Source organism: Vicugna pacos, chromosome X, assembly GCF_048564905.1.
Source record: "Vicugna pacos chromosome X, VicPac4, whole genome shotgun sequence".
Lineage (NCBI taxonomy): Eukaryota > Metazoa > Chordata > Mammalia > Artiodactyla > Camelidae > Vicugna > Vicugna pacos.
Window position 1 is genome coordinate 86297184 of NC_133023.1, and position 13506 is coordinate 86310689.

Here is a 13506-nt window from a genome sequence, read left to right on the forward strand (position 1 = left end):
TTATAGAAGAATTACAGGAGTAAATCTTTGTGACCTTGTTAGGCCATGGTTTCATAGACACTACATCAAAAACACAAATGACAAAAGAAAGAAATAGCTAAGTTGGACTTTATCAAAAATTTAAAATTTTGTGCAACATAAATCAGCACCAAGAAAGTGAAAAGACAACCCAGAGAATGGGTGAAGATATTTGCAAATCATATATCTGGATACAAGGGACTTGTATCCAGAATACATAAAGAATCTTAAAACTCAACAATAAAAAGAAAAATAGCCCAATGGGGAAAGGCTATTTGAATAGACATTTCTGCAAAAAAACTATACAAATGGGCAATAAGGACATGAAAAAATTCTCAACATCGCTAATCATTAGGGAAATGCAAACTAAAACCACGATGAGATATCACTTCACGTCCACTAGGATGACTATAATTTTAAAATATAAGACAATAACAAGTTTTGGCAAGAATGTGGAGAAATGGAAACTCTCATACATTACTGATGGGAATGTAAAATGGTACAGCTAGTTTGGAAAACAATTTGACCATTCCTCAAGGTGTTAAACAGAGAGTTCCCATAAGCTCTAGCAATTCCACTCCTCGGTATATACCCAAGAGGAATGAAAACATGTTCACACAAAAACCTGTACATGAATGTTCATAGCAGCATTATTCATAATAGCCAAAAAGTGGCAATAACCCACATGTCCATCAAGTGAATAATGGAAAAACAAACTATGGTATATCCATACAATGGGGTATTAATCACTATGAAAAGGAATAAAGTACTGATACCTTCCACAACATGGATGAGTCTTGAAGACATTTTGCTAAGTGAAAGAAGCCAGTGACAAAGGATCACATATTATATTATTACATTAATATGAAATGTCAGGCATTTCCGTGAATTTTGAGGAAGACAAGGGGCTTCTGCAGGGTAGCAGCAGTGGTAAAACATGATTAACATCACTTAGAATTCACACTCAGGAGAGAGTCCCACCCTGACTAAGTAAACACTAAGAACAGATTCGAGACCTGGTGATCAGAGCACTAAAAGTCAAAAGAAAGGGACCTGAAAATTGCACACAACAGAAGGCTTGAGAAGAAAGAACACAGTAACTGAGAAGGGAGAAGTATCCATTGGAGGAATAGCATTATAGAATCAAAAATTCAATGACCATGCCCCTACAAAAGCACCATTTATTAAAGAAATTGTACTTCCGTGTATCAACAGAAGAGGGTGCTCTTGAACCAATAAACCAAACAAGGCATCCAAACCTTTTTTTCCATATAGCATCAGCAGTTACTGCTGAACTAGGAACTTCTAGCACAGTTTATAATGACTAGAAAAGGAACCCAACATCCGCACAAAGCTACTCTAAAAAAAAAAAAAGAATCAAAACTTCTCAGCTGATAGAAATAATTACTCCCCAATAAAAACAACTGCAAAGCAGAGAAAAGCATGAATTAAATATATTAAACAAGCAATTACAGATGTGAAAGAATATTATGAATCAGAAATTTAAAAACAGAATAGAAACAAGCAAACAGGAAGATGTGAAGTGAGTGCTGACTGAACTCAGGAAAGAAATTGAAGAAAAAGACAGAATCATCTCAGAAGACTAAATTACAAAGCATCGAAGATTGAAACATTCAGTATAGGAAAGAAAGAATGAGAGTGAAAAAGAGCTAAGTCAACCAAAACAAAATAAAGAGGTAAAGAGGAAACTGACAGATACACCTGGAATTTCTTAAAAAGAAAAAGCCAACAATGGAACAGAACCAATATTTAATAGTGTAATTGTAACAAAACTTTCTGGAGATAAATAAAACAACACCTGATTCTACATATTTCTAGAGCTCATTGTGTAATTGGGAAAATTGACTGTCAACTCTGAGACACAGTCTAATAAAACAGACATTAATAATAAAAAAAAATTCCTTTGAGCCTACAGGCAAAACAAAAAACAAATGAACAAAAAATGAGTGACCTACAAGAAAAGAAATCAGGTGGCAACACACTACTTGCCAGGATTATAGAAAGGAAGTCAAGAGTGAAGAAACATTTTAAAGAAATTTAAGTTAAAAAAAAAGTAGGAAGTGCTCGCTTTGGCAGCACACATACTAAAATTGGAACGATGCAGAGAAGATTAGCATGGCCCCTGCACAAGGAAGACATGCAAATCTGTGAAGTGTTCCATATTAAAAAACAAAGAAAGAAAGAAAAAAGTAGAAGCCAAGGATCTCAGTTTTAAATGTGTGCAAGAACTCTTTCTGAGGATTCCACTAAGGGTCAAGTTTCATTCCACTAAAAGATGATTGGAAAATTTTGGCAGGAGAACAGATAGTGAGGATTGGATAGGTTTAATTATACATCTAAGACAAATATGAGGATGAGAATTGAAGAACGTTTGCTGACAAAGTAGAAATACAACTCAAAATGGGAGCAAAGGAGGAAATGTAGAATAAGCTCAATGATTGCTACCTAGGTTATAGGTGGGAGCCAAAGGATATCATTTAAATTAGCAAACCAAATAGTAGAAACCTAGGTGGTAAGGAAAACGGGGACTGAAAGCTGAGATCCTTAGCTATTCCAGTATGGCTTCTTCGTGCTGTGAGTCTTGTGGTATATTTTGAATATTTCAAGTATTAAATAGGCTTCATGCTCCTCTCTCTCTCCCTCCCCTTCTCTCTCTCTCTTTCTCTCTCTCACACACACACGCACACACGCACACACAGCCACCAGCCCAGACCATTCATTACATAACACTTCTCCATTCCATGTTTTGTAATCTTATGGTGACACTCTCACATTCTCAGCCCACAAAAAAGAAATACTTCACCTTCCTGCTCAGCCAGCTGCCCCACTTCTAGCCAGGGAATCCAGCTCCAATTCAGCCTGCCAAAGAGCTTCCAGGGCAGCTTTATTTACACAGTTTTACACAACACAATCGTCTGCAGGGGCAGCATCCCTGCCTTCAGTCAGAGCCAGATATTGAAAGGTTATTCTCTATTCTGGGAGGTTGTTGAAATTTAAAGGTTTTTAAAATTCTAAGCTGTAATAGTTTGCTTTAGGGCTCACTCAGTCGCTTGATACTCGAACCATAAAAGAGCAGACAGGAGGTAGTTCAGAAAAAAAATATGAAAGAGGATGCTGGCTTTTAGTTCGAGGTCAAAATATTTTTTACCATGTTAAGGCAATATCCATCTATCCCTGTTTCACTAAGGTTTAACCAAATATTATCATAAAGAAACACTGAATTCTCTCAAATGCCTTTTGGGGCACATATCAAGAAGATCATATGTTTTCTACCTTTCACCTATTAATAAAATAAATATTATAATATTAATATATTTCATCATACTGAAGCATCTTCACATTTCTCGAATGAATACTACTTGGTATGGTTAATGCATGACGGCAGTCTGTTATTAGTATCTCAGAGTTTTTGTAGCAATATTTTTAAGTGATGTTTCATCAAATTTATTTTTTAATTTAGTTTTTTATTTTAATTTTTAATTTATTTTGGGGGGTAATTAGGTTTATTTATTAAATTATTTATTTTTTAGAGGAGGTACTGGGAATTGAACCCAGGACCTCATGCATGCTGAGCATGTGCTTTACCATTTGAGCTATATCCTCCCCTCATCAAATTTATTTTGAACAATCTCTTTTTCTTGACTGACTTTTTTTTCCTACCAAATCATCTCTTTCTATCAAGAGCAGAGCTTATCTACATACCACAGCCCGGCACCATGCATGGTCCCTGCCCAGTCTAGGATTCCTTTTTATACCATGGCTGAGCCCAGCACAAAGGAGCCCTCATACAGCTCCCATTCTCTAACCACAGTACCCAGTGAGCTGGGAGATGGCCCTCTGCCTAGTTCAGGACCCTTATGCAGACCTCCACTCCCCAAATCGCTGAGCAGACAATCTTCCAACACATACCGTATCAGTAGGATTTCCCCTGTCCAGATTAAGGCTTATATCCATACCACTGTTCAGCAAAGGATAGTCCCTACGCATTACAGGGCTCAACACACATGACCCACTCAGGAGCTAGCACTGGACCAGAAAGTCTAAATCTATGCTATGATTCCCACTAGACAACAGTTATTCCAAAACCATAGTTAAGCACACTAGAATTCAAATCTAAACCATGAGCATACCACTAGTCATCAAATCAAGAGACAAGCATGTGCCAAGAACAGGGTTCATATAAGTATATACCACTTCAGCCAATCATTCACTCATTTTTCATTCATTAAATCTATATTTATTGAACATCTACTATATGTCAGGCGTTGTGCTAAAGTAGCCCCCACAGCACTCTGACAGGTAGTCCCTTAACCATACCGGCAACTAGATCTAGCAAGCCAAGAGTCAGCCCCATCTTAGACCAGGCTCATAGCTATACAGCCTCTCAACATACATTAAGTGCCTTTAAGTACCTTCTCAGCAAAGAGCCTAAATCCACACTAGGACTCTACAGGGGACAGCTTTCACCAAGGACGGGGTAGGGTCCATACCCATATACATACCAGAGCTTAGCACACCAGCCCTAGGCCAAAGCCAAGCCTGAATCTTTACCACTGTTCAGCAATTATGGGATACCCTTTCCTAAGCACTTGGCTTACACATATGTCAATAGCTTAGCCACATACCACCATTAAGCACACTTGGGAAGGCCCCTCAGACCATGGCCTTAACTTTATCTCTGCCCTTGTAAGCCATGAGACAAATCTCACCCAGGTAAGTGCCCAAGCAAGAACAATCAACTCAATTCTCCATACCATTTTTGCTTATATCTATAGTTTATTCATTTTTATTGAAACATAGTATTCAACTGGATGAATATGGCATGTTTAACTATTCACTCTTGAGGGACAGCTTCTATAAATAAATAAATGAATGAATGAATACACACATATACCCCAGGGTACATAAGAGTGTATTTCTGAAGATATATATCTGTGTGGAAGTGCTCAATCATGAAATAATGTGTATCTTCAAATTTAGTAAATAATAGTACACGATTTTCTAAAATGGTTGCAATGGTTTAAAAGTCTCACTGTTGCTCCGTGTTCTTGCCAACCATTATTAGTGTCAGGCTTTTAATTTTCACCAGTTAAGTGGGTATGTAATGGTATTGTATTGTGGTTTTAATTTGCATTTCCCTAATTACTAATGAGGTTAAGCAAATTTTTGTATGTTTATTATCTATTTGGATTTACAATTTTCTGGAGTGACTAAGTTTCTAGCCTATTTTTCTATTGTATTATCTATCTTTTTTCTTGTTTATAGTTCTTTATTTATTTTGGAAAATAGCTTTTTTTCTACTAAATTTATTGCAAATATCTACTCCCACCCTGTGACTTGTCTTTTTTAAAAACTTTTTTTAATTGAAGTGTAATTGATTTACAATGTTGTATTAGTTTCTGGTATACAGCATAGTGATTCAGGTATACATATATATATTCTTTTACATATTCCTTTTCAATACAGGTTACTACAAGCCATTAAATATAGTTCTCTGTGCTATACAGTAGGAGACTTGTCTTTTCATCTTATGGTATTTTCTGAGAAAGAGAATTTAATTTTAAAGCACTCAGACTCATCAATACTTTCTTTTATGGTTAGTTTTACATGTCTTTTTAAAGAACTCTTTCCTTGCTCCCCAATTTTTCTTTTATTACCTTATGAAATCTTCATTGTTTAGTCATTTACATTTAGACCTTTAATCCACTGGCATTGATTTTTGTGTACGGTATGAGGTAGGGGTCCAATTTCTTTTTTTTTTTTTCAATACAGATAGTCAATTGTACTAGCATAATCTGTTGAAAACGCCATCCTTTCCTCACTGCTCTGTAACACCATCTTTATGCACATGTGCACATATGCAGCAGTCTGTTTCTGGGCTCTCTGTTCTGTTCCAGTGACTTAAGTATCTTTCCTTGCATTAATATCACACTATTAATCAACATAGCTTTACAATAAGTCTTGATATTTGGTCAAGCAATCCCTCCCACTCTGTTCTTCAAGAGTGCCTTGGCTATCTTTGGCCCTGTGGATTTCCATATAAGTCTTTTAATCAGTTTGTCAAGTTCCGCAAAAAACCTTCTGGGGCTTTAACTGTAATTGCATTGAATCTATGGATTAGTTGACTTTTTTACTATTGTTGGTCTGCAACCTGGGGAGTACCCTGGGTGAAATTCAAAACTAGTCCCTGTACCCAGAAGGTAAGGAGAGACAGAGGAAAGAGTCAGACCACCCCAGATTGGTGGTGGCAGTTTTAGAAAATAAGGGAATCTACATAGAAGACTTGTCTTGGGTGAGACAAGTAGACTTTGCATCCACTCATCAGAATCTTAAAAGTTCAACTGGGTTCAGTCACGTATACCGGTCCAGATGGCCTCAACAACACAGTGCTCTCTCAAGGGTATGCCCTTGAAAATAGCTCCTACTGTGAGAATGGTGGGCAGAACATACATTCCAAGGACCAGGGTAGGGCTGAGGAGCATCTGATTGCCTGGGTCCAGCTGACGGTCACATCCCCTCAAAGACCTCCTCCACCAAAAATATTTAGTCTTCTAATCCCTGAACACAATATATCTCTTCATTTGTCTAGGTCTTCTTTAATGCTTCTTAATAAGGTTTTATATTTTTATTCATAGAGTATGTAAGCTTTTCCTGTTATACTTGTTTTAAGATTTTCCCAACATTCTACTATGAAATTTTTCAAAAATACAGAAAAGGGGAAAGAATTTTCCAGTGAATACACACCACCTTGATTTTACCATTAACATTTCACTACATTTGCTTTATCGTGTATCTATTCATCTCTCTATCCTTCTATTCATCCATTAAGTCCTGTTATTTTGGGTGTATTTTGAAGTAAATTACAGACATTAGTACACTCACCCCTAAATTCTTCAACATACTATTTCCAAGTGTTTCTCTCTTTTGTGATGCTACTGGTTGTATCTTTATTTTTTAATTTCCACTTTTCTGTTTGTTGCCATTATGTGGGAAAAAATTAATTTCATATATATATATACCTTCTATCCAGTATTCTTGTTGAACAGTCTCTTTAATTCTAATCATTGATCTCTATACACTTTTGGAATGGTTACATACACAGTCATGACATATGCAAAGAATAAAAATTCTGGTTTATCCACTTAAAACCTTCTATCATTCTTCCCTTTCCTGCACTGCATAGGACCTCCACTACAATGTTAAAGAGAAATGGTGATGATAGTGGGCATCTTCATCATGTTCATGACCTCAAAGGAAAAGCCTTCAATTGCTCACCTCAAATATGATGATGCCTATACATTTTTTTCAAGATCCTTATCAAAGACATTCTTTTCACAGGGAGAGTATAGCTCAAGCAGTAGTGCACATGCTTAGCATGCATGAGGTCCTGGCTTCAATCCCCAGTACCTCTTCTAAAAATAAATAAACCTAATTATCTTCCACAGCCAAAAAAGTTTTTAAAAAGACATTCCTTTCTATTATTTTGCTATTAGTTTTTGTCATGCATGGATATTGAATTTTATGGTTTTTTCTGCATCTTCTGAGATTAGCACATGATTTTCCCCTTTAATATGTTAGTATGACCAATTAAAACACTTGATCCCCTGATATCAAAATATCTTTGCATTTCTGGAAATAAACCCAACTTATTCAAGATATTTTATCCTTTCCACTACATATTGTTGGACTTAGTTTGCTAAAATTTGATTTAGGATTTTCGCATCTATGTTCATGAATGAGATTGGCCTGTCGTTTGCATTTCTCAAACTGTCCTTGTTGGGTTCTGGTACCAAGGTTATAGGAGCCTCATAAAATGAGTTGGGCAATATCTTATCTCTAGTCTCTGGAAGAGATTGGAACTACTTCTTCAAATATTTAGTAGAACTCAATTGTGAAGCTCTCTGTGTCTGAAATTTTAATATTATTTGAGTTTTCTAATATTTGTCTGTATCAGTTTTGGTAAAATGTGTTTTCAGATAATTTATCCATTTTATTTAAGTGTTAAAATGTGCAATATAAAGTTGGTCACGATATCCTTTTATTATCTAAATGTCTTCTAGATCTTAAACTAATTGATTGCTCACTACATTAGTAGCTCGCTGATGGTTTTAAACATATCTTTTTATATGCTTTGTCCACCTTTTATACTTGTCTTCAGAAGGAGGGTTGGTCTGAATTACCTAGTCTGCCTTCACCAGACATGGAAGACCTTAAGCAGTTCTTGACTTAAGGTTTCAGGTGCATGTTTCAGAGCTGTACAAAGTCAGGCTGGTGGGAGGATCAGGAGTGGTCCCTTGGACACTCCTTATTTCCTAATTTGATGCTTCCCAATCTTTTTATTGTCATGGAACTTACTCATAGAAACTGATTTGTAGGGCACACTGTAGTAAATGGATAGGCAGTTCATGGCCAAAAATGATCAACCTCAAGGCGTTGCCACAATAGTCCTTGCAGGGTCGTCCTGAGGACTCAGGAGGGCGACACCTCAGGACCCCTAGAAGCCAGAACGGGCATACCTGTGTGCAGGGACACATAATTTAGGAAACCCTTTCCTAAATCTTCCCTTCTTTCCTCTTTCCAGGTCATAGCTCTCCCCTTTTAAGCTGTTCCCAATTCAGCAGTCATTCCCCCAAACCTACCCTCACCTCTGTCCTTAGGATATATGCCTTCTCACCACCGGATAATGAAGTCCCCATTCCCTCAATCCCTTGAATCCTGCAAACCCAGCCATTTTGGCTTCCACGGGTTATCAGTGGAATCTCCACATGCCTGGTTTCTCTTGGCAATGCAAGCAGCTGGGAGTGGTGAGTTTTGTCCCATTAATAAGAATAGGAAAAAACACTGTGTGCTTCTACCCTGTTTTAAAATTGTTTCTTTTTCCCTTGAAAGCACCTAAAATCAAAGACAACTCTCCACTGCTTCACAGCAAACCTCAGAGCAGAGCAGCCTTCAGCACACTAAGAGAGGAGCTCTCAAATGAGGATTTATATCTCTAAGCAGGTGTATCTATAGTAGCAAACTCCTGTGTAGCTTCTGCCTATAATAGGGTTCATAAACAAACACACATCAGCCTGTGAACCAGGGGACAGACCCTACTCACATCTAAGCCCATGCCTACAGAACGCTCCAAAAACAAGGAGTTACAACATGACCAGGCCAACTCCTATTCTTACCCCATGGCTCAGCAAACAGGAGCCAGCCAGGGTCTACATGGTTTGCATCAGGGCCAACACAAGCACCACCAGGAGACAGCCTCTCCCCAAGACTGGGCCTGCACCTTCTATACATATGCCAAGCACAGCATGGGAAAACCAGGCCTGAGGCCCAAACACACACCTTCATTGTAACGTGACAAACTACACGGCAGCCACGGCTGAGAACAGAGACCATGCACAGCCACTGCCCAGCACGTGAAAAGGAAGCTGCTGTTCCACAGGAGAACCATTCACAGGCCAGGAGTCAGAACAGAATGTGATAACCTCCAGGCAGACGGATCATCATGTCATCATTGACCATACAAGAAATCCGCACTTGGACCGGGCTTCCGTAGTGCCCTCTATTCAGCACCAAAAGTTGCTTTTCCAGCCCGCATCCACTGGACCTGGTTGGGGGCTCAGACACTGGGTCTCAACTTCCTCCGTGAGGCGCTCTCTTCCCTTGAGTCCCTGGATTCTGCTCCTGCCTCTCCCTGCCTCTCTGCACACCCTTTGTGCCATCTCATGCCCCCCTACCCCCCACCGTGGATACTGTTCTCTGGGCCCCTGAAGACCGCCCCCTTCTCTGCACACCTCTCTGGTGCCCCCTCCCCAAGGAGCCCTGGCACACCCAGCCCTAGCCCAGTGTGACCTGCATTTGGGGCGATCACCTCTCCCCATCTAGATCTTAGGTCCTCACAAGCAGGAGCCCCCCAGTTTCTCATCTCTGGGTCCTCACGACAGGGCGGGGTGCCTGGCTCTGAGCCAGGGCGGAACAAAGCCAGGCACCTCTGGAGTGGAGGGCTGGTGTTTGGAAGCACAGGGAGCAGCGGGGACCTGCGCGGGCTTCCTGAGCTCCCAGGAGCAGGCAGGAGAGGAGCCTCCGCCGGCCTGCACGTGGCTGCGGGACGAGCTGCGGGGGTGGGAGGGGGGACTGTCAGAGCAGGCCAGCCCCCAGCGAGTGGCGGCGAGGGCCACCTCTAATCACTCCGCTAAGCGCTCAGTAAATGTGTGTTGAATCAGCTGAGAGGCGTCGGTGCAGACTCAGTCATCACGAGAGGCATGAAGGGCCCTTGAATTCCCGCTGTTAGTGAAGATAATTTGGCAGGCAGAAGAGCGCCAGGCTGCGTCGGCGGCTCGGCTGGGCTGGGCTGGGCTCGGCTGGGCTCGGCGGGAGAAGCGCCCAGCTGCAGCAGGATGAGCAGCAGTGGCCCTCCAGTTTCAGGTCCAGTGCGGGGCTCCGATGGCTTCTGGGCACGGAGAGGGGGAGCCAGGCCCCTCCCGCCTGCGGAGCCGGGCACGGGCCATCCTGGGGGTGAAGGCTGGCTTCCCAACTTCCCGGGACTGGACTGGGGGATTTCTCCAGAAGCCAGACTTCCCATTTTCAAATGGGGACAGAACCCTGGGCAAACCAGGACAGATGGTCACCCTCGGTGGCATTGGAGGGAGTGTCAGTCTCAAGCAGGGCTCCCTTCCCTTCTGCTGTTCAGAGCAGAGGAAATTTAGGGGGCCTTGGTCTGAGCTGCAGCCCCACCAAGATGTGCCCAGTGAGATCGTGGGTGTGCATCAGGGTGGGGGTGGGGGGCGCGGTGGTGGCGGGAGGGCTGCCTGTAGGTGGCACGGGTTGGGCCCCCTTCTGGAGGCCTTACCCTAAAGGAGTTGGGTCTCAGCTCTGGTTTGCGGTCACTTTCCTTGGCAGTGATGCATGTAGTAACCCTGAAAGGGCTAATTACTAGTGTGGCTTTGTGACCATGGATCCCAGGAATTTTAGAGCACTACATTGCCAGCATTGTTTTATTTATTTTTAATTGAGAATAACTTCATGTAACGAAATTTGCCATTTTAAAATATACAATTCAATGGCTTTTAGTGTATTCACAATATTGTACAGCACTATCTAAATTCAGAATATTTTCATCACCCCAAAAAGAAACCCTGTGGTCCCCAATTCCTTCTCCCTCCATACCCTGGCAACTATTGATCTCCTCTCTGTCTCTCTGGATTTTCCTATTCTGGATGTTTCATACATAAGTTGAATCATACAGTATGTGACCTTTGTGACTGGCTTCTTTCACTTAGGAAAACACCTTCAAGGTTTCTCCATGTTGTAGCATGTGTCAGTACTTCATTCCTTTTTATGGCTTAATAATATTCCATTTGGGGATATACCATATTTTGTCTATCCATTCATCGGTTGATGTACATTTGATTGTTCCTCCTTTTTATTATAAATAATGCTGCTATGAACATTCACGTACAGGCACACCTCAGCGATATTGCAGGTTCAGTTCCAGAGCGTTGCAATAAAGCAGTTATCACAATGAAGCAAGTCATATGACTTTTTGGTATCCCAGTGCACATAAAGGTCATGTTTACATTCTACTGTAGTCTGTCAAGTGTGCAGTAGTATTATGTAAAAAATTATATATATATAACCTTAATTAAAAATACTTTATTGTTAAAAAATGCCAACTATCATATGAACCTTCAGTGAGTCATAATCTTTTTTGCAATAATAACATCAAAGATCACTACTCGCAAGTCACCATAGCAATTATTATAGTAATGAAAATGTTTGGGATATTGCGAGAATTACCAAAATGTGACTCTGACTTGAAGTGAGCAAGTGCCGTTGGAAAGATGGCGCCAACAGAATTGCTGGACACAGCGTTGCCACAAACATTCAATTTGTTAAAAACACAGTCTCTGCAGAGTGTAATAAGGTAAAGCACAACTAAGTGAGTTGTGTCTGTACAAGTTTTTCTGTGAACGTATGTTTTCCATTTCCTTGGGTATATACTTAGGAGTGGAATTGCTGGGTCATATGGCAACTCTGTATTTAACTCTTTTAAGGGTTTGCCAAACTGTTTTCCATAGTAACTGCACTATTTTACATTTTCACCACTATGTCTGAGGGTTCCCATTTCTCCAGGTCCTTGCTAATACTTACTTTCCATTGTTTTTTGTTTGTTTTAAAATTACAACCATCTTAGTGGCTGTGAAGTAGTATCTCCTGACTTTGGTTGGCATTTCCCTAATAATAGTGATGTTGAGCATTTTTTCATGGCTAATTGTCCATTTGTCTGTCTTCTTTAGATAAATGTTTTTTCAGGTGCTTTGGCCATTTTTAATTGGATTATTTGTCTTTTTATTGTTGCATTGTGAGTGTTCTTTATATATTGTAGATACTAGAGCATTTAGTTTTCATTATAGTGAGATTAATGATTTTCGCCCGGTCTTGATGCTGCATACCTTATTCCCACCCAGGGCTCTAGGGCTGAACTTCTTGTGGTCCCTGATCTGAGAGAGGAAGTGCATCCTGCCTGACCCTTACAGAGGCTAAATGGAGACTGCACCTGGCCTCTCCACATTCCTTTCTGTGAAGCAGCCTTTGCCTGTGATGCATATCCTTACTTTCTTGCTCCACTATACTTTTCTCCTGCAGTAAATCGTACAATTGTAAGCGTTGTTGTGTTGGGTCCTCTGAGTCTTCTTTAGCAATCCAACCCTGGGACCTATTAACTATTGGGACCTTCAAGTAGGGGGAGTTGTGGCTGCTTCTTGCCTGGAGATTTTTGGAAGTGGGAGAACTGTAAAATGAAGCCATACCAGCATATTATGAAAGAACTGTAAGGTGCCACCTAAACACGAGACGTCTAGACATCTAGACATGAGAGAGATCCAAGAGCTGTCTGATTCCAAAGCTCATGCTTTTTTTTGTTTGTTTGTTTGTTTTTCCTTTTGGAATGCTTCATGAGTTTGCGGTCATCCTTGAGCAAGGGCCATGCTAATCTCTGTATCACCACTTTTAGTATATGTGCTGCTGAAGCGAGCACAGCCCACATTTTGATCACTTGTCTGTAGTTCCTCTCTTTCTCTTTGCTAGAGATTCCTGTCACAAAGAAAGTCTTCCTGTTTTATAGCTTTCTCTCTCTCTCTTTCTCTTTTTTTTCTCTTGGGATTTGTTTGGAATGTTTTTTCCTTCCTCCCTCTGTCCTCCTTCCCTCTCCTGCTCCCTACCTGCCCTTAGTTTCTCCCTCTTCCTTTTTGCCTTCTCTCTCTTCCTTGCTTCTTTCTTTCCCTTTTTTCATTTATTTTCCTTTTTTCCTTCCCCTTTCCCATCCTTTCTTTCTTTTTCTTCTTTCCCTTCTCCCTTCTTATTTCCTCTCCTTTTCCCTCCTTCTTTCATCCTTCTTCTTATCTCCTTCCTTCCTTCCCTCCATCCCCTCTCCCCCTTCTTCTTTCTTTCCTCCCTTCTCTCCTTCCCACCTCA

General features: G+C 40.6%; 1 non-coding gene and 1 pseudogene across 1 annotated transcript; one reads left to right on the forward strand and one right to left on the reverse strand.

The window, feature by feature from the left end:
- Positions 1–2099: 2099 nt before the first annotated feature.
- LOC116277303 (U6 spliceosomal RNA) lies at positions 2100–2206 on the forward strand. The gene has a single exon (XR_004186780.1). It is a non-coding gene; the product is annotated as a U6 spliceosomal RNA (small nuclear RNA).
- Positions 2207–12968: 10762 nt separating this feature from the next.
- Positions 12969–13069, reverse strand: LOC116277297 (U6 spliceosomal RNA; annotated as a pseudogene).
- Between the last annotated feature and the right edge of the window lie 437 nt (positions 13070–13506).